The following is a 27,043-nucleotide window of genomic DNA, read 5'->3' as shown; positions in this document are numbered from 1 at the left end:
TTTGTCTTGGTTTTTAATTTGTTTTTATTTATTCGGAAAAGTATAATATGTAGTGTTGGCTAAAAATCAGGAGAACATTCTGACTTCGATATGCATGGTCCATCGGGTCCTCGCCGATACTTTCCCAAAACGCACACGCAGTCAGTGTCGCTGTTCATGGTGCAGTAGCCATTAAACGAGATGGCGCATTTGCACGGGACACAGTGGGCGTCTGGGTCAAGCCCGGATTTCTTGCGTGCTGCAACAGTGATGGGCCACACTGCAGGGACTGCGGTCACAATATTTTGCACGAAGTTTAAACTAAGAAGCTTGGTTCGTCGTACAGACAAAACATTTTCTAACAGGGTGAAAACATTCATCGCTCTTGTATGTTGCAATTCTTACAAACTTGCGTGAATAATACAGGTGTAAGACGTTTTATACTTCTCAAGTAAGAATCTTTCTTCCCTGGGCAGACAGAAACAAGCAGAATGCCTGTTATTTTTTAAAATGGGAAAGAACTGGAATGAACAAAATTGCTCACATTTCAATTTCAAGAATTGCATTATATTTGCTTCATATATTAGACTGTATTGCCCTGCGTTTGATGTAGTTTTGATAAAGGCGTCTGGTATTTCTTGCACTGATTTTTTGTGCTCAGTATTTTTTTTTTCATTGTGTATTGTTCCCCGCTGCCAAATCCTGCTGATGACCACTCCCCCCTCTCCGAAAAAACAAGATCACAACCAAAAATAATTATTGCTGACACCATCGGTATCGTTATTCGGTACGAGACAATGCTATGCTAAAAATGTTCAACCCATTCTCGTGGTGTCAGACGTGCTAGTTCCTCAAAAAGAAGCAAAAATCTCCTTTTAGGCCAACAAAAACATTCTATTTTTTCTTTGTTGTACGTGCTGCCTTGAAGTCAGGGACTGCAGCAGAACATATTACAATGCAAAAGGAAGCTTAAAGAACACACACACAAAAGTAAACACTGCGGGCACCGCGGAACTGAGCACACATATTTCGCTACTTTCTGAATCCATGTATCTAGCTTGTGATAGGTAAAAATATATCGCGACCAAATCTACGTACAAGCGTGAACAAAGGACTAGAGCCCAATGTATCATGAAAGGAATTGTTTCATCGAGCACATCGGTGCTACGTGACGTTATCTTAATGCATTGCATTGGTAGGACATGCACACCTAGCCATTGCGACTTGATTTTTTCTTTAATGCTTAGGCTACGAATAAAAAGAAGCTGTCCTCAGAAATGTCCTCATGCCTGCACATATATTGTCGCTCACAGATATCTCTAAAATCACAGAGAACACTCAACACCACAGAGTCTCATATTTCACGTCGCTATTATTTTAGGTTCTTTTAAATTTGGACTAGTCACATTCGTGCGTAACTACAAACATGTCCCCCGACCAATCGCCAGGCTTGTAAGCAAGGAGTGTTCACTAGAAAATTACCGCCATTGAGAACACTGTTTTGGTGCATAAGAAAACAGGCAAATCACATCACAGAGCCTACACAAATAACGTGTTCTCGCAGGTATCTGTGAAATAGACAGGGCTCTCAATAGAGTGGCGCAGCAAATACAGCGACGGTATTGTTCTCAAATGTGTCCGAATTAATACAACCCACTACAACCACCACCATCACCACAATCAAATATCTTGTATATGGCCTTCCCAGTGTGGCATTTGCCATGTGTCACTGGGTATGTGCTTATTCTAGGCATAGCGTAGAGATTGTATATTTGTTATGATGGCAATATATTTAGGTGAAGGTATCGTAACTCTGCGCATACACTTATTAATATTCTCGACAAGCATTATACATTCACTTCATCTTCGTGATATCATTCTGTCGACGTTTCGCACAGTACACAGTGGTCCACTGCTAAAGGGAACACCGGAGTGCGTGGCGTCTGCTCGGCTTCACTGCCGGCCGGTGAGGGCAACGATCTTTGCGCATGCGCAGTGAGCGCTGTGGTCGGTGCTCTTTCATCGGGTGAGGCTGCGCTTGGGATCATCGCGAAGGAAATCGTTAACACGATCTTGAAGTTGGCCGGAGACTGCACGATCACACTGTGAGCCAGCCGTTGCATCGCTCAGAGTATTGGACGGTGCAAAATATTGGCTCGGAGATATTTTTGCCGTGTTAACTGACAAGGCAAGCATGATAATTTTTTTTCCCGACATCTCTTTGTTGCAAATCTATAGTAGAGAATATTTCACCGCGTGTATTGCCCATCTCAGGTGCGCCAATGTACGTTCGAGTCGCGGCAGTTCGTAGGATTGACAAAGAATCCGCAAGCGGCCTTTAAAATGCGTTCTCTGCAATTCACAGAGGAAAGCAAGATGGGGGAAACGTACTCGTCTGTGTAATATGCTGAGCTGCCGCAGTTGTAACAATGCCTTGTATTGTCTGGACACTGAAATTTAGCACTCTCTTTGACAGCCCAGGCTTTACTAAAACAAAAGTATAATCCCTGTAGGTCGCTCAATATCCGGTCACGTCGCCGTTTACCTCCAGCAATGCCTCCATTCTGGAAAGGAGGGATGTACACAATGCTTCACAGAATGACGCATGTTGCATCAAATGCTCTTATTCGGCCTTGATGGCGCTCCAAAGCCTCTTTGAAAAGCCCGTGGAGGCATTCACGTGCTAGGGCTGTCTTTATGGTCCTTCAAACTTTCCCTATTGAGTTCTAGTTGGGAGACTGCGGTTACCTGCTCATAAATTCCGCTTAGCGATGCTGCGGAAGTAATAAATATTTACAGGAGATGTACACAGAGCAGATGTCGTGCTTTACCAGAAAGTCAAGCGGCTGCGAAGCACCGTTTGCTGCATGAGAAAGAGCATCATCCTCAGTGTCTTCCTCGTAATTTTCCGCCGTGAAATTTTCTTCCATTCTGACGAGCGGCCCAAGTCCCTGTTTGGTCATGTCGCTCCACATGCTGACGGCAATACTTCCGCTTGAAGCGAGCCGCTTGACGTTTACCGGCCTGTCGCTTAAGTGTGAAATAGTTCAGGTGCCGCAGGCGCGTCCTATGCTCTCTACTGCACGCTATAAAACAATGCAAGTAGTGAATATTTTAACTAAAATACAGGTTCTAACGTGATAGCGTTAAAGCCACCGCAACAAGTACATCCGGCGTGCAGCGTCGGACATCAATTCGACAAAAAGATTTTGGAACCACTCATATGCAGGCTTGCAATGTGGGGCAAGGCAGCTACTGAAATATTTGTATTTGTCAAGATAAATTACCTAGAAAAATCATAAAGTACGACTTAAATCCAGTCTACAGACATGATAGCCTCGGTTTTAACTTGAATATACGAGAAAACATAATTCTGTTACGCGAAAACGCAAACAAACCTTTTTTCCCAACGTTTCTACAATTCATTGACCGGCCACTGCGTCCGCGATTTGCGTGCGCTGGTGCGTGAATATGTCGGAGTCCACGGAGCGGCGCACCCGTGTTCTTGAAACACTTCCAGATCGCTCTCGCGTCCGGCACATCTTAGCACAAGCAAGAGGCCGCGTTCTTTTGAGAAAGCCCGCCTTGGTGCACAGGCTCGCCACGAGTGTTTGCAGCTAAACGTTACGTTTACATAAGCTGCAGTTGCCGGCAAGCATGAAAAGTAGTTTGGCATCTTTGAATGCTTTCTCGTTCCACTCTTGAAGGACGAATCTTAAGCGTCTTCCAATTTTTCCGGTTCATTTACTTCATTAAGACTCCTTCTTGCCTATTCGACGCTCTACTTAATCGCATGAAGTGTTCTTCGCATTTCTAGAGTTTAGCGTACACTAAGCCAAGTTGTTCAAATAAAACCTACAGATAGCTTCATAAAACGCTAACAATAAAAACTAACTCTGCGGTCCCGGTTTGTTTAATTTGGGCATGAGAGGTTACTGACGTATAACGGGTTTCATAGGTGATATACCATCGATACATAGCTACCATCTTTAAACATCTTTATCAGAAAGAAAACTTCCGTGCTTTTTCCAAGCTGCCATTGAAATATGAATTATTGGGTAGCAGTTCTTTTCCAATTTTGAAAACCGGGATTTATTCTGCGTGAGAGGTAGTTTTTCATAAATGATACTGTATATTGTTTTACAGAATATTGTCACCTTTTACAAACGGTTAGAGGGGTTCTCAGAGCTACAAGGACGACTTTCTAATTATCAATAATCCAAATAAGAAAGCGTTCGTGTGGGAGCATTACAGTAAACGTATACATAAGCAAGCACTGTCAGGGCACTGAATGCATGTATTCTAGTCCCAACAGGTGGTGAAAGTAGATTCGGCTGTAAAGACCACCCTCCTTCAATGCTGCGCCGTCCCTCCCGCGTGACGCTGGGCGAACTGAAGATGCTTGTCGTTCTTGGTTCTTGCATTACAATAATCTTGCGTGATTACCAGGTTGTCATTTTCGTTAGAATCAAGAGCTGGGGGGGATCTACGTATGGTTCACCAATCTGGGTTGCCCTACTTTTATTCCAAACTCACCTTGAGGGGCATAGGAATACACAAAGTATTTGTTGTTTTCTGTTCTCTCCAACTCATTTTGAAATTTGTAATAAAGGCTGGATGAATCATATTTCTTTTTCAGTATTCTTGATATGATATCGAAAGAGCACCTGTTTATCTAAATTTACTCTAACGCTGCTCGCTCTTTTATTGACTGAGAAGACAAATGCATCGTCATCCCTGTCGGCAGCAAGAAAAGAACCAGAAGGAATACTAGCAATGTTGATGTAATTCTAAATACCTTTCTTTCCTTCAACAGCCTCTGAACTTCTGTATCCAATAAAAAAAAATATTTTTATGAAATACAGGAAAAAAAAGACACTGTGTGTGCTTCGAGGTCAAGCACAGCCATCTAGCATACATATAGGTGGAGCGTACTTGACAAGGTACACCTGAATTCATTTTCTGGCGAAGGTGTAAATGTGTGTTCTACATGGAATGTCATGCGTTCATCGTTTGCATCACTCTTTTCTAAAAGCTACCGAAAAACTTCAGCTACGAAACACGTATGCTGTCCTTGACAAAAAATACAGAACCTGCATCTACAGCAGCACATGCTATGTCCAGTACTTTTGCATGTTTGGGGATGAATAGATCAAACACACCGCGCAGCTGAGAAAAAACTACCACATGGGTGTGTTCGCAGAAACCTTCTTAGCAAAATGGCGTACCCAGGAGCTCTGGGCGTTTGGTATTTATATATCTACAAGTGCAACTGGTACTTTACTTTTGCAATTATGCTGGGTGCTAATGCGTCAATAAACGAGCCATTGCTGATGGGGATATTTTTTGTACCTCTAGTCAACATTTTTTGTATCACTGGACCAGACGCCGATTTTCTTTTTCGGGTATGAGGCATTTACAACGAGCTTCTCAAGGCTTTTGTCTTGATGAGAAGAAATAGTAAGTTCCCTCGTCGCTATTCTCAGAAAACGCGTAGTTATGGCGTACTATTTCACGAAAGAATGATGTTGCAAATACTCACTGCCAGCCACATATTTAGCCAGAAGTACCATGGCAAAAATAATAAATGCACATCTCATATTTGCCATGAGCATTGCAGGCAGTTTCACAGAGCCGCACCAGAATGGAGAACCGAAAAACCACTTGTGTCCTAATTTCTCTGTAAAAGGCAACAGCAAATGTAGGCGCCTCACGCAAGCCGCATCTGCAAAACATACTTTTTTGGTCTAGACAGATGGCTCGAGTGCTTTCTTTACAAGGAAACTGTGCAAACGGCCTTAGCTTACAGATGAATATTCCTTCATCCGCCCAAATACAGCTGCAATAGGCTTGAATAGCTTTATTGTTCTAATAAACTCTTCGGCGTATGTAATGGATATGTTTTGTTTTTAACTAGAAACCACTTCTTTATTTTATCAGAACCTTAGGTGCAAGGAAAAAATTTCCCCAAAAATCATATCAAAGCAATCCTTAGATAAACATTATCTATCGACCATCTTGCGGCAGTTTGTGCGTGAACTTCATTCCAAAGGCAAATTCCTAATTATCGGTTCCTTAATCGACAACTCGCTTCCTATGTTCACTATATTTTAATTTATTTAAAAAAGTACATAACGTATATAAAGCCCGGTTTTCCACGAATAAAACTCAGTTGAAGTCCGGCGTTTCTGTTGTCTTTTTCTTCTCATCCGTGTTCAATTGTGCGCTGGAACGTTGTTTCATAATGCTAATCATAACCAACTAGCCGAGCTGTCCATATTTAACCATGGATAAAAATAGGTTGGACAATGAGGCTTCTTGAACATATGTTGCAGGCGTGTCTGAAGATGTAACTGTTTTGAAATAGAAAGTTCACAAGGGTTAGTTAAAAAAATCTTCGCAGACCCCACTGGATTACACCTTGACCTAAATTTGTTCAAAGTTTTCGGTGGTGCCTTTACATAACATCAAAACGCAAACGTGAATACGTATACGTAACGAATGTTTACTAATTGGGTTTCAACAATTTTTACTAGGTTACGGAGTGCAGTACAGTTGAAGAAGACGGCGAGTTACGCCTAACACCTAATGAGAAGCGCTTAGTGAGACAGTTATACACGCCAAAAAACATGCCGAGCCGATGAGGCTGGCAATTATAAGAACATTCGTCCTTACTATACGCTAAGCAGGAAGAACGAAACCGCTGAAAATGCTTGTAGATGAACCAAACACCCGCTGTCACATTCATTGAAACGTAGCTCATTGTTAAAATTTCAAAACATTTGTCGATTGAATCCTTCAGCGGGGGAGCCCACGTCAATAACATAGTGGTGTGATCGTTCAGTGACCATGCGGAAGCACACTCTCACGGAGAACACGGCAATGCTAGGTGAGCCAACGCCCTCGTAAGACCAAGTTCTAACTGATGTGATGCATGACAACCTGTTGGACATCGCGAAATGCGTTTGGGCAGTTTCCAAGGTGATGTCGCTTGAAACGGCACCGTGGTGCATTTTTGTTCCGTGAATGACCAGTGTGCACTTTTCTTTCCTCACCCATCTCGGAGAGACACAAAAAAAAATCTGCTAAACGACAGCAGACGCCCTCCTAGAGTACTAAAGGAATTATTGTTTGTTTCCTCGCTCTATGTTCGTGCGCAATGACGTGCGTGTGTTTTCACCAAGCTCACCTCGGAAGAAAAGGGCTGCAAGCCTCCGTTTTTACTAAAGATGTCAGCCACCCCCTAACACTGATGACGGTGACGTAACCGGGTGAAGGATAAGTTAAAAGACAATACGGTCGCTTTGCGAACAGAATAGGTTGCTCCAACTTGAATTTCTGAGGCGCGTCATTCTAATTTGCCGAGAGCAGGACATTTAAAGCCCTTGTCGATCGATAGTAGGAAAAAAGATGCTTAAAATTCAGGAGCTTCTTGAATGTTGTTTGTACGTACTCGGACTAGTAGACTTTGAGATGCGGTGTGCTTTGAGAATGAAAGAGGCGTTCTTGTAAGCCGCTATACTGTGTAAATTTTTACATACGGCACGAGACTGAAGAACGTCGCAAGTTCGGCAGCCTACAGGCTAGCTGGTACAGTCTGGTTGCACCGATATCGGCGCCGGAGTGTCGTGTGCGGTTTTAGAGGAGACCGCACACGCGTCATGATGTTGGCACCGTGGTGACTTGCGGTTTGGTTGCCAGCCTGATTGTTGCCCTCGAGCGTCGGCGACTCATGATTACGTAACGAGGTGACAACAGAAGGTGTACGCAACCTGGCAGGATCAACTGACAACGCGAGTGTGGTCTTTTGACCGGTTCCAGCGACCTGCGCAAGAACGCGTCTGTGCGATATGACGTACGCGTTGTCTGCCACCGCGGTCAGCATGCCATATACCGACGGTGCCGCCTCTGTGAGACAGGGCTTGTTGTCTTGAGACATTGCCCTTGTGGCAACCGCGTCACATGTTGTGTGCAGTGCGTCACATGTTGGTGGTTTGGTCCTGTGGCTGCCTACGCTCTCGGTGAAGCCGCGCGACGCCGTTCAGAATTGACGGCGCTTGGACACGAAGCCGTGGCTATGCGAGATTTCCGCGCTCACAGATGGTGGTGCGTCGACGGCAAAGCAGGAGGTAGAAAATTGGATGTCGTTGTTTCATGAGTGGGCACGACACCCAAATAAGCTAGATTTGAAGGGCTGAGTCGGGTGCCCGGCACGCCGACACAGGTCCTCGTGCTTCAAGTCGCACTGAATGGTAGTGCTCGGTGAAGGAAAGGGAAGGCGCATACGTCCGTAAAGTGACAAGACCTAACACTTGAAGGGCTCTACAGGGAACAGAAATGCAAAGGCTCTACTCAGATGAACCAGCGGACGACATCCTCATTATGGAACCGGGGAAGCGGCGGGTTGAACGGTGAAGCTGGCTATGTAGTCTGCAATCATGGCGTTTTCCAGAAAACGGGCGAATCAGATGCGCAGAATGTGGGTGACTGGTTAATTAGAGACGTCCACATTTGTTTGTAGTGGCTATTGACAGATTTACAACACATTTATTAAACACGTGTTTGCCGCGACAAGCTTAGACCAGCCGAAAAGAACAAAAAACGACACACACACACACACACTTATGCACATATAAGAGTGGCTGGAGATGCTTATTCTAAGCTACAGGCTAACTTTAGCCTGTAGCCTTTAGCCTTTAGCCTGTAGCCTGGCTAACTCTAGCCTAAGAAACTCTTCATAGGCGTTCGTGAATCCCGCGCAAGAATTTTCTTCAGGCCACTGACGGTCGTAACGGTGCTCGGCGCATATGCCACAGTTGGCAGGTTATTATGAAGGCACGAATAAGCCGGCCACAGTGATCTGGTATTATGAAGTGAACATTATGAAGCGTGCGCAACGCTAAGCGTGGTCAATAAAACGAGTCATATCAGCAGGATCAGCATTTTCGTTGCGCGAACTATGGTGTCTTGTGTGCTATCCCGGCGACACACTGTTCGAAGACCTAATTCACTGCGTTTGCGCAATAAAATGACATTTGTGGTGTCAAACTTTCTCTTGGGACAAAGGACCAACAACACAATAGTGTAAACCATCAAAAGTGTTTATTGCATCTTTCATACACTGATGCCTGCTAGCCGAGTTACTGCACATAGAGCATGCCGATTGACTTGCGACAAATCGACGAAATCTGCCTCATAGAGACAGCATAGCTAGCGAATATGTTTGGTATGATGCTCGACACCAATGCCTAGTTGTTTGCGCTCACGGTCACGCCAACAGTGGCGCATTCGAGCGGTCATGTTCGTCCATTCCGCCGTCTTCATCTTAAGCATTTCGCGGGACAGTCCCCTGAATGAAAGCGAATGCGCGAAACGTCAATGCAGCCCATCTACCCAAGTCAAGAGGCTACTCCCTTTCACGCCTTATTAACCCCTTGATTAAGTGGCATTAGCAACACAACACTCCCGCCCCCTCTCGCACTGTGTTTCAACCACACCGACCGCTCCCGGCTCTTAGCTACGTGGAGAAGCCGGATCACAGGGTACGCGAGAGCCTTGCAGGTAAAATATGAGGGGACACGTGAGAATCTGTCGTCCCTACAGTATATATAATATGGATTGGAGTGAAAGACTTAACGAACTTCACATCAAAGCCGTGATGTTTAGGCTGACCGCTCAAACAGTATTTCATTTATGTGTAACTTCCACATTTACGTTCAGACAAAGTGCAAGTATCCGGAAGTTGCCATGTTTATTTGACCGCAAGAAAAGCGGAAAAATGTCACACGCGTGCGCGGCACACGCAACACGTTCACAATGTAAACTGAAAAAGAGGCTTCAAAAGAGCTACATTTTCACCACCACGCACTACCACGTACTCGTGGCGAAGTCTTTTCGGAGTCGTTTTCACAAGAACGATATTAACAGTTCGCACGACGTCGACAGCGAGCTGCGGCTTGTGCCGCGGCTTGTGCTGCTCTCTGATGAGTGGTCCACGAAGCCCTGCGTTGGCTGGTTGCAGCCGGCGAGTAGCCCTTTGATTTGCTTCTTTAGCAGTATTTCTTGCACTGCGACGATGTGCCATAATATGAACACAGGTATCCAGACTACGTGGCGCTCGTGTCACATTTATGGACACGTGGCCCGATACGATGCTGTTGATGATTATAGTATAGTCATCGGTATAGGCATAGAGTTAGAAACGGACTTGTGACAAATAGTCACCTAGCCGGCTTGAGTTAATCAGTTCCAGCTACATGCACCATGCAAGTGATATATGAAAGTGCTACATGTCGGCACACCTGGAAGAATAAAAAGAATTATGGGATTTAACGTGCCAAATCCACTTTCTGATTATGAGGCACGCCGTCGTGGAGGACTCCGGAAATTTCGACCACCTGGGGTTCTTTAACGTGCACCTAAATCTAAGTACACCTGTGTTTTCGCATTTCGCCCCCATTGAAATGCGACCGCCGCGGCCGGGATTCTATCCCGCGACTTCGTCCTCACCAGCCCAACATCATAGTAACTTAGCAACCACGGCGGGTACCTGGAAGAATATAGCGCAACCTCAAAGCAAAATTTGCACGTATCGACGCTACGCGGCGCGCATGCAACACCGCATGACTAATTGCACAATACTAGGCTCATGATGATGATGGTAATGGTGATGATGGCTTACTGGCATTCCCTTTGAAACGGGGGAGTGGCAGTCACCTAACCTGCTTGATTTATAGAGGTATGCTCCACACGTTTTTCATTCTAGCATTTTTGTATACATCTCCTGAACCTATTTTTATTAAATCTTCTGCATCTACCTTGTACAACTAACTATGCAACTGCTGCATGGCGCGCCACCTGATGTAATAATATAGAACTGCAATACAAAGGGCGCACGTGACCACGCTACATTGCGCACATCACACCTAGAGTGAGAAGTGGCGCGAAAATGTGCTATTTAAGATAATTTTTATAGTGAGAATCAGGAGGATTTATTGGAATTGTATTTGAAGAAAGCGGTGGCAGTCACCTAGCCTGAAGAATTTAATTAGATATGCCATACGTGTTTTCATTACAGCAGTATTTATACAACTCTATGACCTTTTTTTCTTCCTTAAGGCTTCTCGGTCGATCTCGTAACAGTGTCTATGCAGTTTCTACATGTCCTGCAAGCTGGTGTAACGATATGGAACTGCAATACAAAGGAGACCACGTACAGGCGCTACGCGCTGCTCTTCTGACATTGCAAATCAATTTGCACAATAGGATGCTACTGATAATAATGATGATATTTTATTGACATTCCGATTTCAATCTCGGCAGTGATGTTGCCGTCTAACCAGCTTCATTTTATCAGGTACACATTTTCTTTTTCTACCATCCTGCCCCGCAGGGACCTCTGCGTCAGCAGGCATTGGTATGTGACGATACCAGGCACCCGAGCACACGAGGGCTGGATCCTCCCGCGTCTAACGGTGAGTGGTTTAACCGTGTCCGAATCCTGAAGGTTGAGCCAATGCCGGTTGTTTGTACCTTTACGGCGTCTTGGCGCTGGCAACACACCTCTTTGGCCTCGGCTTCACGTAGACGGCGTCCCCGGCCTGACCAACCCAGCGGACATCGGTATTGCCTTTTCCTGTCTCTCTCTCTCCCTCTCGCCTTCGTCTTTCTCTCAATCATCATCTTTCTTGTCTTCTCTGGGCTTCGCCTTCAAACATTTCGAGGCAGCAAGGATAAATTGACCTTGCGTGAGTAGCCAACCTAGGCTACGTCATATTCGGTGGCGGACGTAACGTACAACTGGCGTGTGCAGGACCTTTTTTCACTGGTCCTGCAGCATTCACTTGTAGGGCTCCACGTTGGGTGGCTGGCGTTACTGCCAAAAACAGTACACTCACTTATGTCTGCGTCCTTCCCCTCACTACCTGATCGCTCTCTTAAGAAAAGCTGCACCGATTAATTCTTTGAGTTTTTGGAGGTCAAAAAGAATCTTTTTTCCTGTTTCTATGTAATTCACTCTGAGAAACCGGACAAACCCCCGCTAATGATCTTGCCATTCGTCGTTTCTAGGTGTCTTACCGTAGTGTTTCCATTAATGCGAGGTTAATGCCTGAGGGAAGACAGAGGTATCGGATGCGGGCGAAGAACGGTGAATACATAACTGAAAGAAAGGATTAGATTCGCAAATCTTCTTACGAAAGTTCTTGCTACGTGTTATAAAGCATCCAGGATGGGAAGCAGTGATCCCCTCTTGGAGCGACCCAAGCAGAAACAATATGAAAAGCGGCCAATCTAGGGCCATTTGGGGATGCCCAAGTAAGTGGAACCCCGCACCGTACTATGAATATTACCCGTGGCCTACGGTCAGATGATATTTTGTTGGAGCTCGCTGAGGCTCAACTCCTCTAGGGCTTCAGTGAGCATAACGGCCTCAACATTAAACGCATTAAGATAACGCGTGACCAGTAGATTCAGACCAAGTACACGCGGCTTACTTTTCTCACAGGTGTTCTGCCCGAGTGCGTCGAGGCTGGGAACATCAAGATGCGTGTTGGGCCATACGCGCCAAATCACCTCAGATATTTCAAATGGCAGCGTTTCAGCCAAAGTTCACAGAACTGCTGAGGCCGCCAAAATTGTGCGAAATACAGTGTCCAGGAACATGCCTCTGAATCTTGCGAGAACTTTCTACACTTTGTAAATTGTGATGGGGATCACACTGTATACTCGTGGTCGTGCCCATCTTGGAAAAAGTAAAATGAAATTATAACAATTAAAGAAAACGAAAACATAACTTTCAAGGAGGGACGCAGGCGGGTATCCTACCTGCTCAAGAACACATTTGCCGATGTGACGCGTCAGGGGCGGCGACGCAACGGCTTCCGGCGACTGTCGGGACGACATGCAGAGAGCCGGCGGTGACGCTATCCGGTCCTCCAGCGACTACAGCTAGCGCTGTTTTGCCACCCCAGAAAAGGGACCCAAAATGGTGGTGGACAAGTGAAATAACATAAAAGAAAGAAAAGTTTAGGCCCTGCCTGATGCACCTAAGTATCGCAGGCTGCCGAATCAAAATGAAATGAATAGGACACGAACTGTATGTCAAATGATAGTTTGGAAGGGAAAAAAACAAAGGAAAAAAAGGGGGGAGATTTCTACCACTAGGGGACCACATCCAAGGGAACGGGATAGCAATGCGGGATTTATTCATAAAAGGAGTAAATAAATATAAAATGAACATACCTTCGTCTTGACTAACAATAGTTATTCCTCCTCCTGTTGTTTTCTTCGTCTCGAAGTTCGGTCGTGAGCTTTGTCGTCAGCTTCTTGCCGGGGCCAGGACTTCGGGGGGTTGTCTTGAAGATTGTTTGGACTTGATGTATCTTTTTTTTAAAACTTTCTCGGTTCGCGCACCCTGCGCAGGCTCTTACCTTTGGCGACTATTAGTAAACTTGATATAATTATGCTATAATAAGTAATACAGGATGAAGTATTTCTATAGCGGAATTGTACCCCATTTTAAATGCGCAGATGTTTCATTTTTGTTTTCCTTTCTTTCTTTTTCCCTTTCTTTTCTTTTTATCAATTTGGTTTTTTCTCTTTTTTTCTCTCTTTCTTTTTTCAATTTTTTTCGTTTTTTTCTCATTTCTTTTTCTCTTTTTTCTCTTTCTATCTTTTGATTGCATTCTTGTTCTTTTTTTGCTTTTTTTTCAACATTCCTTTTTTTCGGTATTCACAGTTGCCTAATTCATTCAATTATTACAATACAATTGCTAATTACCTATGTTGACCATAGCCTCTCGAGAATAGAACATTAATATTTTTTTTCTTTTTGTGTGTGCTCCCAGAGGTGAACATGCCCCCATAATGTCATGGCTCACGGATGAGCTTTGTATGAACCCAAGAATGTACTGGGTTATGTGTTTTACTTGTGGCTGGTAAGCCCTGTTCAGGGCAGGTCTGGGTCGAGGGTCAAGTTCTGTAGATGCCGTGAGAGCAGGGGCTCCATCTCAGTCTCCTTTCTCCCGGGTTTAGCTCCCGAGTTTATCTTGGCAATGGTGTGATTCAACCCACTGGGTGTTTCTGCCTCTTTAAGTAGGTGACTCATGAAGAAGACCCGTGATGCCTATTTGCAGGAATTTGTGTCACGATTGTCACCGTTTTGCCTGGAAATGATAGTTCCGAGTCTGCCGTTGGGAGATGAGGGGCAGCTCATGGGCGCCACACTATATCGGAATGGGAAATTCTTTTCTATAAGACTCTTGAGACTTATATGCGAAGCAGGCTTCATACGAATTTAACGTCAGGCCGTTTGCACTTTGTAATGCGCCAGCAACCTTTGAACGCATGATGAACACAATTCTCCGCGGCTTGAAGTGGCACACGTGGTTATGTTATCTCGACGACGTTGTTGTTTTTGCCTCTGACTTCACCACGCACCTCCAACGCCTACTGCGTGCTTTGATGTGCTTAGCGAATACTGGCCTCCAATTGAACCTAAAGAAGTGCCGATTTGCAGCGCGGCAGCTCACGATACTAGAATACGACGTCTCGAAGGATGGAATCCTCCCCGATCCTGACAAACTTCGTGCCGTAGCTGAATTTCCTAAGCCGACGTCCGTCAAAGAACTGCACAGATCTGTAGGTTTGTGTTCCTACTTCAGGCGCTTCATTGGCAATTTCGCCGCCGTCATATCGCCCCTGATGAAGCACCTCACCAGCTACGGACCTCTCCATTCGTGGTCGTCCGAGTGCGACGAGGCGTTCACTAAGCTCCATCTTCTGCTGACGTCTCCTCCCATTTTGCGCCACTACGACCCAACGGCACCTATTGAGGTACACACAGATGCCAGCGCTGTTGGCCTCAGCGCTGTCCTAGCGCAGCGCAAAGAAGGGTTTCCTGAATATGTTGTGGAATATGCAAGCCGTATGCTTAATAAGCCGAGACCAATTGCATCGCCACGGAAAAAGAATGCCTGGCGATCATCTGGGCGCTTACCAAGCTCTGACCCTATTTGTATGGTCTCCAATTTGATCTCGTCACGGACCACCATGCACTATGCTATATGTCGGCATTGAAGGATCCCTCAGGCCATCTCGCCCGCTGTGCGCTTCCCTTACAGGATTGCGATATCCGCGCACTGTACCGCAACGGACGCCAGCATGGTGATGATGGCGCCCTCTCACGTTCTCTCTTGCCATACGGCAATGCCTGCTGCGCAATATCCCAGCTTGACGTTTCTTCCGTCAACATTGGGACCATCGCTTCTGAGCACCGCAAGGACCCCTGGATTGCCTCCATCATAGACTGCCTTACTGATCCGTCATCGCAGCCAACCACTCGTGCATTGCGCCGTCAAGCTCGCCATTTCGCCATTCGCGACGACCTGCTTCAACGACGCAATGGCACCTCTGACAGCCGGCAGTGTTTATTAGTTGTACCTCGAAGCCTGCGTTCTGAAATCTGCGCAGCGTTCCACTCTGATCCACAATGTGTTCACTCGGGGCTTTTCAAAACGTACCAGCGCCTCCGACGACGCTACTACTGGCGAGGAATGTACAACTACATTCAAAAGTTTGTTCGCTCAAGCCCCGACTGCCAGCGCCGAAAATCTTCACCCCACATCTCGACAGCTGGTCTGCAGCCTCTACTCTGCCCTACACGGCCGTTCGGGCACGTTGGCATCGATTTGTATGGGCCACTTACCCTGACGTCGCCTGGTAACCGCTGGGCCATTTTGACAGTAGATCACCTTACACGACACGCTAAAACCGCCGCCCTCCCAGCAGTTACAGCGCGCGATGTTGCTTCATTCCTGCTTCGCCGATTCATCCTGCGGCATGGTCCACCTCAAGAACTACTCAGCGATCGCGGACGCGTCTTCCTGTCGGAACTAGTTGAAGCGCTTCTCAAAGAGTTCCACGTTGTTCATCGTACGACTATGGCATAACACCTTCAAGCGAATGGCCTCACAGAACGCTTCAACCGTGCGCTCGGTGACATGCTTTCAATGTACGTTGCCTCCGACCACACGGACTGGGACGCCATTCTGCCGTTCGTCCCCTACGCGTATAATACCGCTACGCAGAGCACCACTGGATTTTCACCCTATTTCTCGCTGTATGGTCGACACCCTTCGCACACCATCGACACCATTCTTCCGTACCGACCGGATGCATCCAAATGCGTGCCTATTTCTGCCACCGTCAGACATGCAGAAGAGTGCCGCGACCATGCACGGGCCTTTAATTCCGCTGATCAAGAGCGCCAGAGGAGTACTCGCGCTGACGCCACTGCCACGGTCGCCTTCGATCCGGGAGCGCTCGTGTGGCTTTCAGTCCCTTTACCTGCCCCTGGCCTCGCATGAAAACTGGTCTCTAAGTATGAAGGCCCTTATCGTGTTCTCGAACGCGCATCTCCTGTAAACTATGCCGTAAAACCAGTTGAGCCATCTTCAGACATGCGCCGCCGTGGACGAGATATTGTCCATGTCGACCGTTCAAAGCATTACTACGACCCGCTCATCGTGACGAGCAGTTAGGATGCCGGACGGCTCCCTTCTCGCTCCCGGGCGGTGATTGTAGTGAAGAGAGACGCTAGTGGGTTCAGCGGTACTGGCTCTAAATGCTACCGGGTCAAGCGCTCCTGCTCAGCAACGGCTCTCGTGCTCGAATACTGTGACTGCCCTGGCTGTTGACGTTGCGCTGCTCCGAGCTCTCCCAAATAAACAAGTTTAGATCTCTTTTTTCTAAATGCAAAGTGATGTTGGCTGTATCAAGGACGCGCCCGCAGTGGGATACGTTAAACGCCGTGTGCGTGCTGCAGACGGCGTATGCGCACTAGAATACAAAAATGACGCAACGAAGGTGACACGCTACGTTAGTTCACGTAGTGGATTGCTAGATGCCTAACTTAGGTTGCAGATACTGGAGGTGTCATGGTCGAATTTTGCAAACGTCCTCGCTCCCTAATAGTAGTGTGTCCGTTTGATTTGCAGAGAGTGTGTTGAGCAATAGGACAAAGCAATGACTTCCCTGCTGGGGATGTTCGAGATTGCCCTTCGTCACTCGAGCCTGCCGTTCCCGTGGACGTTTTTGGCTCCAGCGTTTTCCTATATCTGCGCTCTCCATAGATGTAGACGTGTTTCACCATGGTCAAAAGAGCTGGTTTTCCCCTATCTTGCTGCCCGAGTCTCTTCATGCCATAGTTTGACCGTAATTGTGCAACATGAAGGGATTGCTGAGCAAGAGTTGGAGTATTCCTCCGTATTACACATTGGTGGCAACGTGGTGCACCAAGCGTGATTGTGAGCGAGCGTTAGGTTATTGCACCATATATCACATTGGTACGCGTTAGAACTCCTGGTGAGCAAGACTTTAATCGATACACTATACCTGCTAAGGCGTAGTGAGCACTCCTAAACCCAACCACTCCTTCTCGTATGGACAAAGGTACTTCTGTTCAGTTACACCTCTCGGAACACCGCGACACGTTGAATGTACTTCGTAATGCGGATACGGTGCCATCTGCACACGCGGCACATGCATGATACAGTCATGCTGCGCTTTTTTGTCTACACGATACCGAAATAAGCTGCGTGTCTAGTATGGCTGCAAAGATATAAACGACAATGCTATGATATGCTTTCTTTACCAAGAGTGCTGCTGCTTTAAGCAAGGGTCGTCGTAGCCAGATTTTTCAAGGAGTTACTCGCCCAAATTCCTGATTAAATATGGTTCGGTGGTAGCAGAGTGTACGTGGTTTCTCATTTCCCATCTATCTAGAGAGGTGGCTTCAGTTGAAGGTTCCTCTAAAGTGAGATGAGCAGAGGAACCAGAGGTTAATAATACGATTATTATAATCGTGTTTACAGAATCCTCTATCTCCATCTTAATAACTTTAGCACAACGTTCACGAGGTGGCACTGCGATTCCTTTGACAAACCTGATAATCGTTTGTTTTTTCTTAAGTATTGTAATTTCTTTTAGAAGATCTGGTCTGTCTAAAGAAGTATTCTGATCGCAGGTGTACAGAAACAAAATAGAAAGTGAAATTAGTAGGTTTGTGTTCGTTGCATGGTACAGGGGGAAATTATTTCTTTGCATGCTTTAAGTTTAGTTGAGCTTTTGTTTGTTGGAACATACGTTTGCACGAACCAATATCCTGCGTATGTATCCGATTGAATATGCCGGAAGAGCTTGGCACCATTTTCATGGGGCAAACATATGAGGACGTTCATTGAAACATACACGGCCCAGCGGTTATGTACCTGTGGAAGGAGGCCGCATTAAAGAAAGTTGTCTCAAAACAAAATGTTCTCTGCTTCCCGTTTAACTTTATAAGTACCAAGTAGAAAAACGAGAAAGAAAAAAATATTTGTCAGAAATCTTGTACGATGGCTAAGCAAAAGTATCAATTGCCGAAGCGCACGCTTGCGGAGTGGACTGCAACCAGGATCCTGACTTTCCCCCTGGACATGCCATGCCGTCCAGCGTCACCAACGTAATGTCTTCACGAAGTGTATTGCGTGGCCATCGAGATTGCATGGCTTCCGAGATTGTACACTGCATCTGGGTACCTCTATTGCCTTTACCTGTGTAGAATCTGCGCCATTTAGCGGCGCACTTTTCAGGTGCGGGTGTGGCCTTCGAGATGCGAAGTGCGCCAGTGCGTGCGAAGAGAGAGAATTATCCCACTCCTTGAGTCATCCATTGGTGGCTCAGTGCGTTAAAGTGTCGGGCGGTTGTGCTTGAAGAACCACTGATAGGCTGGTTCGGTCCCTCTCAGCAACGGTAAAATTTTATTGTGAATTTAACCGGCGCTACCTTTGAGATTCACGTACATTTTTAGACTGTGCAATCTGAGGGATCGGTGCAAGAAACCAGCTGGATAGTTAAGACAGCCGGAAAGAAAACTAGTATGACACTGCCAAAAATGCTATTCGCAACAAGCGATACAATAGTAACGATCATTTATGCGGACGATACTTATCTAGGTTTTAAATATGCTTGTCCAACCATGAAATCACTGCATTCGAGCCATTCCAAGGAAAGTAATTTTGTAGGACGTGATGAAAATCCGCCCTGATCAGCTCGCGTATCATCTGCGTGTGGTAGGGGTTCCATGTGGCACTTACCCTCCGTGACCATCTGGTGTCTGTGCAAAAATTTGACGAAAATCAAACATGTATCTTTTGCAATCAGAGGTCAAGCTAAAATAAAGTAACAAAGAATGGCGATAGTGTTCGATAGAATGAGAAATATTTACATGGCATTAGGAATGTGGCGGAATAGTGTTACGTGATTGAAGCCTCGTAGTATAGTTGGGCTGAATTACTCAGTAGTTGTAAAGAACGAACAACACTCGAGCCAGCGGGCCACTGCGCATTTGCGATGTTCGCCATTCTCACAACAACGTGTAATGCAGTGTTGCCGTCATCTATCTGGTCCCTTTGTCACGTGTGACAGTTCGCATAGAGCGGACTGTTTTCGGCTGCATTTCCTATCGCAGAGAGCAGGCATATGGTAGAAGAAGTGGCTGATGGATGGCACACGACCGTGCAGTACCATGAATAAAAGTACTTGCTAAAATTTAGTGACACGAACAAGTTGTTTAGGTATAAATAATAAATCAATAAGAATGTGAAGGACGACAACTACAGTATTACATCAGCCGATATGGCGTCGCCCGGGTAAGCACAGACTTGATTCCTCTGTCTGGGAATTATAGAATTTGTATGCAGTATTTCTTTCCGACGGGACGTCACCTGCAAAGATAGTGAATGTCTCGGTATGGGTGATGTAGTGATCCACTGATGTTATTGATACATATTTATTTCTCCCTGTGTTTATTACACGCTTCCTGAATGGAACTTTAGTCGCCAGACATTGATCATTGCTTGCTTTTCTGCCGTCCTTTTTTTTTCTGGCGCTGTATCCATCATTATGTTGTCATATTACAAATTATGACAGCTACGATTGCAGACCATTTCCTATAATTTACGGAGCCAACCAAAACATTCTTGGAGGCGTGGATAGGAGCCGCCCATTAGCCCTACGTTTTGTTTATTAAAACAATGCACTATAGTTTCTCTGTTTAAATTGCCCCTAAAATCGCAGTCGAATACAACATCTTGAATTCCGTATCCTGAGCTTGTACGTGCCAAAACCACGATTTGATTATTACGCACGCCGTTGTATGAATTCTAACAACCTGGGGTTTTTTACCGTGCCCCAAATGCAAGGGAGAGGAGCATTTTTGCATTTCGTCCCCGCGGTAATGCAGCCGTCGCGGCCGGGATTTGATCCCGCGACCTCTTGCTTAGGTGTGCAGCACCATTAAAAATTGAATTATGGGGTTCCACGTGCCAAAACCACTTTCTGATTACTAGGCACGCCGTAGCGGAGCATTCCCGAAACTTTGACTACCTGGGGTTCTTTAACGTGCATCTAAATCTAAGTACACGGGTGTTTTCGCAATTCGCCCCCATCAAAATGCTTCCACCGTGGCCGGGATTCGATCCCGCGACCTCGTGCTCAGCAGCCGAACACCATAGCCACTGAGCAACCACGGCGGTTAAGCAGCACCATGGCAGCTAAGCCACAGCGGCGAGCAATCCGGCATGTTGAAAATGTTGATAAGGTATAACGCATTGTGTTACTTGTTTATTTCTTCTGTACTAATACCACTACCATCTCCGACGGATAGAGATAACACACAAGCAACAAGGAAATCAACAAAAGATATTGATAGTTATTTATGTTGTTCTGAAAAAAAATATTTTAATTTATTCTATAGCAAGCACAAGGTCCTTTGCTTTAGAATGACACTCAGCTCATTAATTACAATTCGATTCATTTGTAGGGCAGGCGAACAAGTCGCTTAATATATCAGCTTTGCTCGGTTACACCACGCGCCAGCTATGCCACTTCTAGATAATATTAAATATGCCTTAGGCGGCACTATGTGAACTCATACAGCAATACATATCTCCGAGATTCCATTCCCACTGCGCTTAATACCTTTGTCCAAGGCGTTGCTAATCGGCAAATATATGTAAATAATGCCCATTTGCCTTGGTTTTTAATTTGTGTTTATTTATTCCGAAAAGTATAATATGTAATGCTGGCTAAAACTCAGGGAAAGCATTCCGACTGCGACATGCATCGTCCATAATGTCTTTGCCGATACATTCCCGAAAGGCACACGCAGTCAGTGTACGTGTTCAGGAAGCAGTGGTCTTTGTTATCCTCGTCGGGACATGTGCAGGGCACACAGCCGGCGTCTGGGTTCTTGCGTGCTGCAATAGTGATGGGTCACACTGCAGGCACTGCGATCACAATATTTTGCACGAAGTTTAAACTATGAAGTTTGCTTCGTCGTACAGACAAAACATTTTCTAGCAGAGTGAAAACATTCATCGTTCTTCTATGTTGCAATTCTTACAAACTTGCGTGAATAGTACAGGTGTAAGATGTTTTATACTTCTCAAGTGAGAATTTTTCTTCCCTGGGCAGACACAAGATCGTCGCATGAATTCTACTATGTCATGCAGAATGCCTATCATTTTTTTAAAATGTGAGATAACTGGAATAGACGAAATTACTCAGATTTCAATTTCAAGAATTGCATTATATTTTCTTCATATATTAGACTCTGTATTGCCCCACGTTTGATGTAGTTTTGATGAAGTCATGTTGCATTTCTTGCACAGACAGATTTTATGTGCTCAGTATTTTTTTTATTGTGTATTGCCCCCCCCCTGCCAAATCCTGCTGATGGCCACTCCCCCCCCCCCAAAATTAACAAGATAACCAACAAAAATAAAAATTGCTGACCCCATCGGTATCGTTATTCGGTACGAGATAATGCCATGCTAAAAATGTTCGACTCATTCTCGTGGTGTCAGACGTGGTAGTTCCTCAAAAACAAGCAAAAACTTTCTCCTTTTCAGTCAACAAAAACATTCTTTTTTTCTGTTTGGTGTACGTGCTGCCTTGAAATCAGGAGCTTCAGCAGAACATATTACAATGCAAAAGGAAGTTTAAAGAACACACACACACAGGTAAACACTGCGGGCACCGTTGAACTAAGCACACACATTTCGCTACTTTCTGAATCCATGTATCTAGCTTGTGATAGGTAAAAATATATCGCGACCAAGGCCGCTATTTTGTAGCGATGCCTTATGCTGTATTATATGCTATTCTTATCATCCACCACACACGGACGCCTGATCCCGTTGATAATGTGGGCAGACCGTCGCTCTGACCACTGGCCAAACGCGAAAAGCCTGAAAAAGCATAGAATCGGAAAAGGCATCGCTACAAAATACCGGCCCAAATCTACGTACAAGCGTGAACAAAGGACTAGAGCCCAAAGTATCATGAAAGGAATTGTTTCATCGAGCACACCGGTGCTACGTGACGTTATCTTAATGCATTGCATTGGTGGGACATGCACACCTAGCCATTGCGACTTGATTTTTTCTTTAATGCTTAGGCTACGAATAAAAAGAAGTTGTCCTCAGAAATGTCCTCATGCCTGCACATATATTGTTGGCTCACATATACCTCTAAAGTCAAAGAGAACACTCAAAATGACAGCGTCTCATAGTTAACGTCATTATTATTTTAAATTCTTTTAAATTTGGGCTAGTCACATTCGTGTGTAACTATAAACATGTCACCCGACCGATCGCCAGGCTTGTAAGCTAGGAGTGTTCACTAGAAAATTGCCGCCATTGAGAACACATTTTTTGGTGCATAAGAAAACAGGCAAATCACAACACAGAGCCTATACAGATAATGTGTTCTCGCAGGTGTCTGTGAAATACACAGGCCTCTCAATAGAATGGCGCAGCAAATACAGCGACGGTATTGTTCTCAAGTGTGTCCCAATTAATACAGCCCGCTACAACTACCATCATCACCACAATGAAATATCTTGTATATGGCCTTCCCAGTGTGGCGTTTACTGTGTGTCAATGGGTATGTGCTTATTCTAGGCATAACCTAGAGATTGTATATTTGTTATGACCGCAATATATTTAGGTGAAGGTATCGTAACTCTGCTCATACCCTTATTAATATTCTCGACAAGCATTATACATTCAGTTCATCTTCGTGATATCATTCCGTCGACGTTTCGCCCGGTACACAGTGGTCCACTGAGAAAGGAAACACCGGAGTGCGTGACGTCTGCTCGGCTTCACCGCGGGCCGGTGAGGGCAACGATCTTCGCGCATGCGCAGTGAGCGCCCTGGTCGGTGCTCTTTCATCGGGTGCGGCTGCGCTTTGGATCATCACGAAGCAAATCGTTAAGACGTTCTTGAAGTTGGCCGGAGACTGCACGATCACACTGTTAGCCAGCCGTTGCATCGCTCAGAGTATTGGACGGTGCAAAGTATTGGCTCCGAGATATTTTTGCCGTGTTAACTGACAAGACAAGCATGATAATTTTTTACCAACATCTCCTTGTGGCAAATCTGTAGTAGAGAATATTTCACCGTGTGTATTGACCATCTCATGTGCGCCAATGTACGTTCGAGTCGCGGCAGTTCGTAGGATTGACAAAGAATCCGCAAGCGGCCTTTAAAATGCATTCTCTGCAATTCAGAGAGGAAAGCTCGATGGGGTAAACGTACTCGTATGTGTAACATGCTGAGCTGACGCAGTTGTAAGAATGGCTTCTTACGCCTGGACACTGAAGTTTAGCACTCCCTTTGATATCCCAGGCTTTACTAGAACAAAAGCATTATCCCTGTAGGTCGCTCAATATCCGGTCACGTCGCCGTTTACCTCCAGCAATGCCTCCATTCTGGAAGGGAGGTATGTACACAATGCTTCACAGAATGACGCATGTTGCATCAAATGCTCTTATTCGGCCTTGATGGCGCTCCAAACCCTATCTTTGAAAAGCGTGTGGAGGCATTCACGTGCCAGGGCTGTCTTTATGGTCCTCCAAACTTTCCCTATTGGGTTCCAGTCGGGAGACTGCGGTTACCTACTCAGAAATTCCGCTTAGCGACGCTGCGGAAGTAATAAATATTTACAGGCGATGTACACAGAGCAGATGTCGTGCTGTATCAAAAGTAAAGCGGCTGCGAAGCACCGTTTGCTGCATGAGAAAGGACATCTTCTTCAGTGTCTTCCTCGTAATTGTACGCCGTGAATTTTCCTTCCATTCTGACGAGTGGCCTAAATCCCTGTTTGGTCATGTCGTTCCATACGCTGACGGCAATACTTCCGCTTGAAGCGAGCCGCTTGACGTATACCGGCCTGTCGCTGAAGTGTGAAATACTTCAGCTGCCACAGGTGCGTCCTATGATCTCCACTGCGCGCTATCAAACAATGCAAGTAGTGAATATTTTAACTAAAATAGAAGTTCTAACGTGATAGCGTTAAAGGCACCGCAACAAGAACATCCTGCGTGCAGCGTCGGTCGTCATTTCGACAAAAAGATTTTGGAACCCCTCATATGCAGGCTCTCCATGTGGCAGAGGGTAGTTACTGAAATAATTGTATTTGTCAAGCTAAAATGCTTAGAAAAATCGCAAAGTACAACTTACATCCAGTCTACAGACATGATAATCTCGGTTGTAACTTAAATATACGAGAAAACATAATTCTGTTACGCGAAAACGCAAACCTTTTCTCCAACGTTTCTACAATTCTTTGACCGGCCACTGCGTCTGCGATTTGCGTGCGCTGGTGCGTGAATATGTCGGAGTCCACGGAGCGGCGGACCCGTGTTCTTAAAACAATTCCAGGTCGCTCTCGCGTCCGCCGCATCATGGCACAAGCAAGAGGCTGCGCTTCTACGAGAAAGCCCGCCTTTGTGCATAGCTTCGCCACAAGCGCTTCCAGCTAAACGTTACGGTTACATAAGCTGCAGTTGCCGGCAACCATTAAAAGTAGTTTGGCATCTTTGAATGCTTTCTCGTTCCACTCTTAAAGGACGAATCTTAAGCGTCTTCCAATTTTTCCGGTTCATTTACTTCATTAAGGCTCCTTCTTGCCTATTCGACGCTCTACTTAATCGCATGAAGTGTTCTTCGGATTTCTAGAGTTTAGCGTACACTAAGCCATGTTGTTGAAATAAAACCTACAGATAGCTTAATAGAACGCTAACAATAAAAACTAACTCTGCGGTCCCGGTTAGTTTAATTTGTGCATGAGATGTTACTGACATATAACGTGTTTCATAGGTGATATACCATTGGTACATAGCTACCATCTTTAAACATTGTTATCAGAAAGAAAACTTCCGTGCTTTTTCCAAGCTGCCATTGAAATATGAACTATTGGGTAGCAGTTCTTTTCCTATTGCAAACCGGGATTTGTTCTGTGTGACAGGTAGTTTTTCATAAATGATACTGTATATTGTTTTACAGAACATTGTCACCTTTTACAAACGGTTAGAGGGATTCTCAGAGCTACAAGGACGACTTTCTAATTTTCAATAATCCAAATAATAAAGCGTTCGTCTGGGAGCATTACAGTAAACGTATACATAAGCAAGCACTGTCAGGGCACTGAATGCATGTATTCTAGTCCCAACAGGTGGTGAAAGTAGATTCGGCTGTAAAGACGAGCCTCTTTCAATGCTGCGCCGTCCCTCCCGCGTGTCGCTGGGCGAATTGAAGATGCTGGTCCTTGTTAGTTCTTGCATTACAATAATATTGCGTGATTGCTAGGTTGTCATTTTCGTTAGAATCATGAGGTGGGGCGGATCTACGTATGCTTCACCAATCTGGGTTGCCGTACTTTCATTGCATAACTCACCTCGAGTAGCATAGGTCTATACAAAGTCTTTGTTGTTTTCTTTTCTCTCCACCTTGTTTTGAAAGTTGTAATAGTGGTTGGATCAATCATTTTTCTTTTTAAATATTCTTGATATGATATCGAAAGGGCATCTGTTTATCTAAATTTACTCTAACACTGCTCGCTGTTTTATTGACTGAGAAGACAAATGAATCGTCATCCTTGTCGCCAGCAAGAAAGGAACCAGAATGAATAATAGCAATGTTAATGTAATTCTAAATACCTTTCTTTCCTGCAAAGGCTCTGAACTTCTGTATCCAGCAAAAAAAAAACCTTTTTATGAAATACAGGTAAAAAAAGACACTGTGTGTGCTTCGAGATTAAGCACACCATCTAGCATCCATATAGGCCCAGCGTACTTTACAAGGTGCACCTGAATTCATTTTCTGGCGAAGGTATAAATATGTGTTCTACATGGAATGTCATGCGTTCATCGTTTACATCCTTCTTTTCTAAAACTGACCGAAAAACGTCAGCTACAAAACGCATATGCTATGCTTGAAAAAAATTAAAGAAGCTGCATGTACAGCAGCACTTCTATGTCCAGCACTTTTCCAAGTTTTGCGATGAATAAATCAAACACACCGTGCAGCTGACAAAAAACCACAACACGGGCGTGTTCGCAGAAACCTTCTTAGCAAAATGGTGTATCCGGGAGTTATGTGCGTTTGGTATTTATATATTCACAAGTGCAAATGGTACTTTACTTTTACAAATACGCTGGTTGGTAATGCGTCAATGTACGAGCCATTGCTGATGGTGATAGTTATTGTACCTCTAGTCAACTTTTTTTGGATCACTGGACCAGACGCCGATTTTCTTTTTCTGGTATGAGACATTTGCAACGAGCTTGTCAAGGCTTTTGTCTTGATGAGAAGAAATAGTCAGTTCCCTTGTTGCTATCCTCAGAAAACGCCCAGTCATGGCGTACTATTTCACGCAAAAAATGATGTTGCAAATACTCACAGCCAGCCACATTTTTAGTTAGAAGTACTAAGGCAAAAATAATTAAGACACATCTCATATTTCCCATGAGCACTGCAGGCCGGTTCACAGGGCCGCACCAGAATGAAGAACCGAAAAACCACTTGTGTCCTAATTTCTCCGTAAAAGGCAACAGCAAATGTAGGCGCCTCACGCAAGCCGCATCTGCAAAACATACTTTTTTGGGCTAGACAGATGGCTCGAGCACTTTCTTTAAAAGGAAACTGTGCAAATGGCCTTAACTTCCCGACCAATA

At 45.2% G+C, this 27,043-nt stretch overlaps 1 long non-coding RNA gene across 3 annotated transcripts; it reads right to left on the bottom strand.

Moving 5' to 3' along the window:
- On the bottom strand, positions 1-26,957 carry LOC135914498 (uncharacterized). Of its 3 annotated transcripts, none has more exons than XR_010568320.2 (3): positions 26,770-26,957; positions 5,522-5,659; positions 1-238 (listed from the first exon to the last, which is right to left on the bottom strand). It is a non-coding gene; the product is annotated as an uncharacterized lncRNA (long non-coding RNA). The 3 variants fall into 3 exon arrangements; XR_010568321.1 differs by lacking the exon at positions 26,770-26,957 and adding an exon at positions 19,647-19,665; XR_010568319.1 differs by lacking the exon at positions 26,770-26,957 and adding an exon at positions 5,718-5,809.
- Between the last annotated feature and the right edge of the window lie 86 nt (positions 26,958-27,043).

Source organism: Dermacentor albipictus, chromosome 8 (assembly GCF_038994185.2).
Source record: "Dermacentor albipictus isolate Rhodes 1998 colony chromosome 8, USDA_Dalb.pri_finalv2, whole genome shotgun sequence".
Taxonomy (NCBI): domain Eukaryota; kingdom Metazoa; phylum Arthropoda; class Arachnida; order Ixodida; family Ixodidae; genus Dermacentor; species Dermacentor albipictus.
Note: the sequence above shows the minus strand (reverse complement) of the source record. Positions and strands in the feature narration are given on the sequence as shown.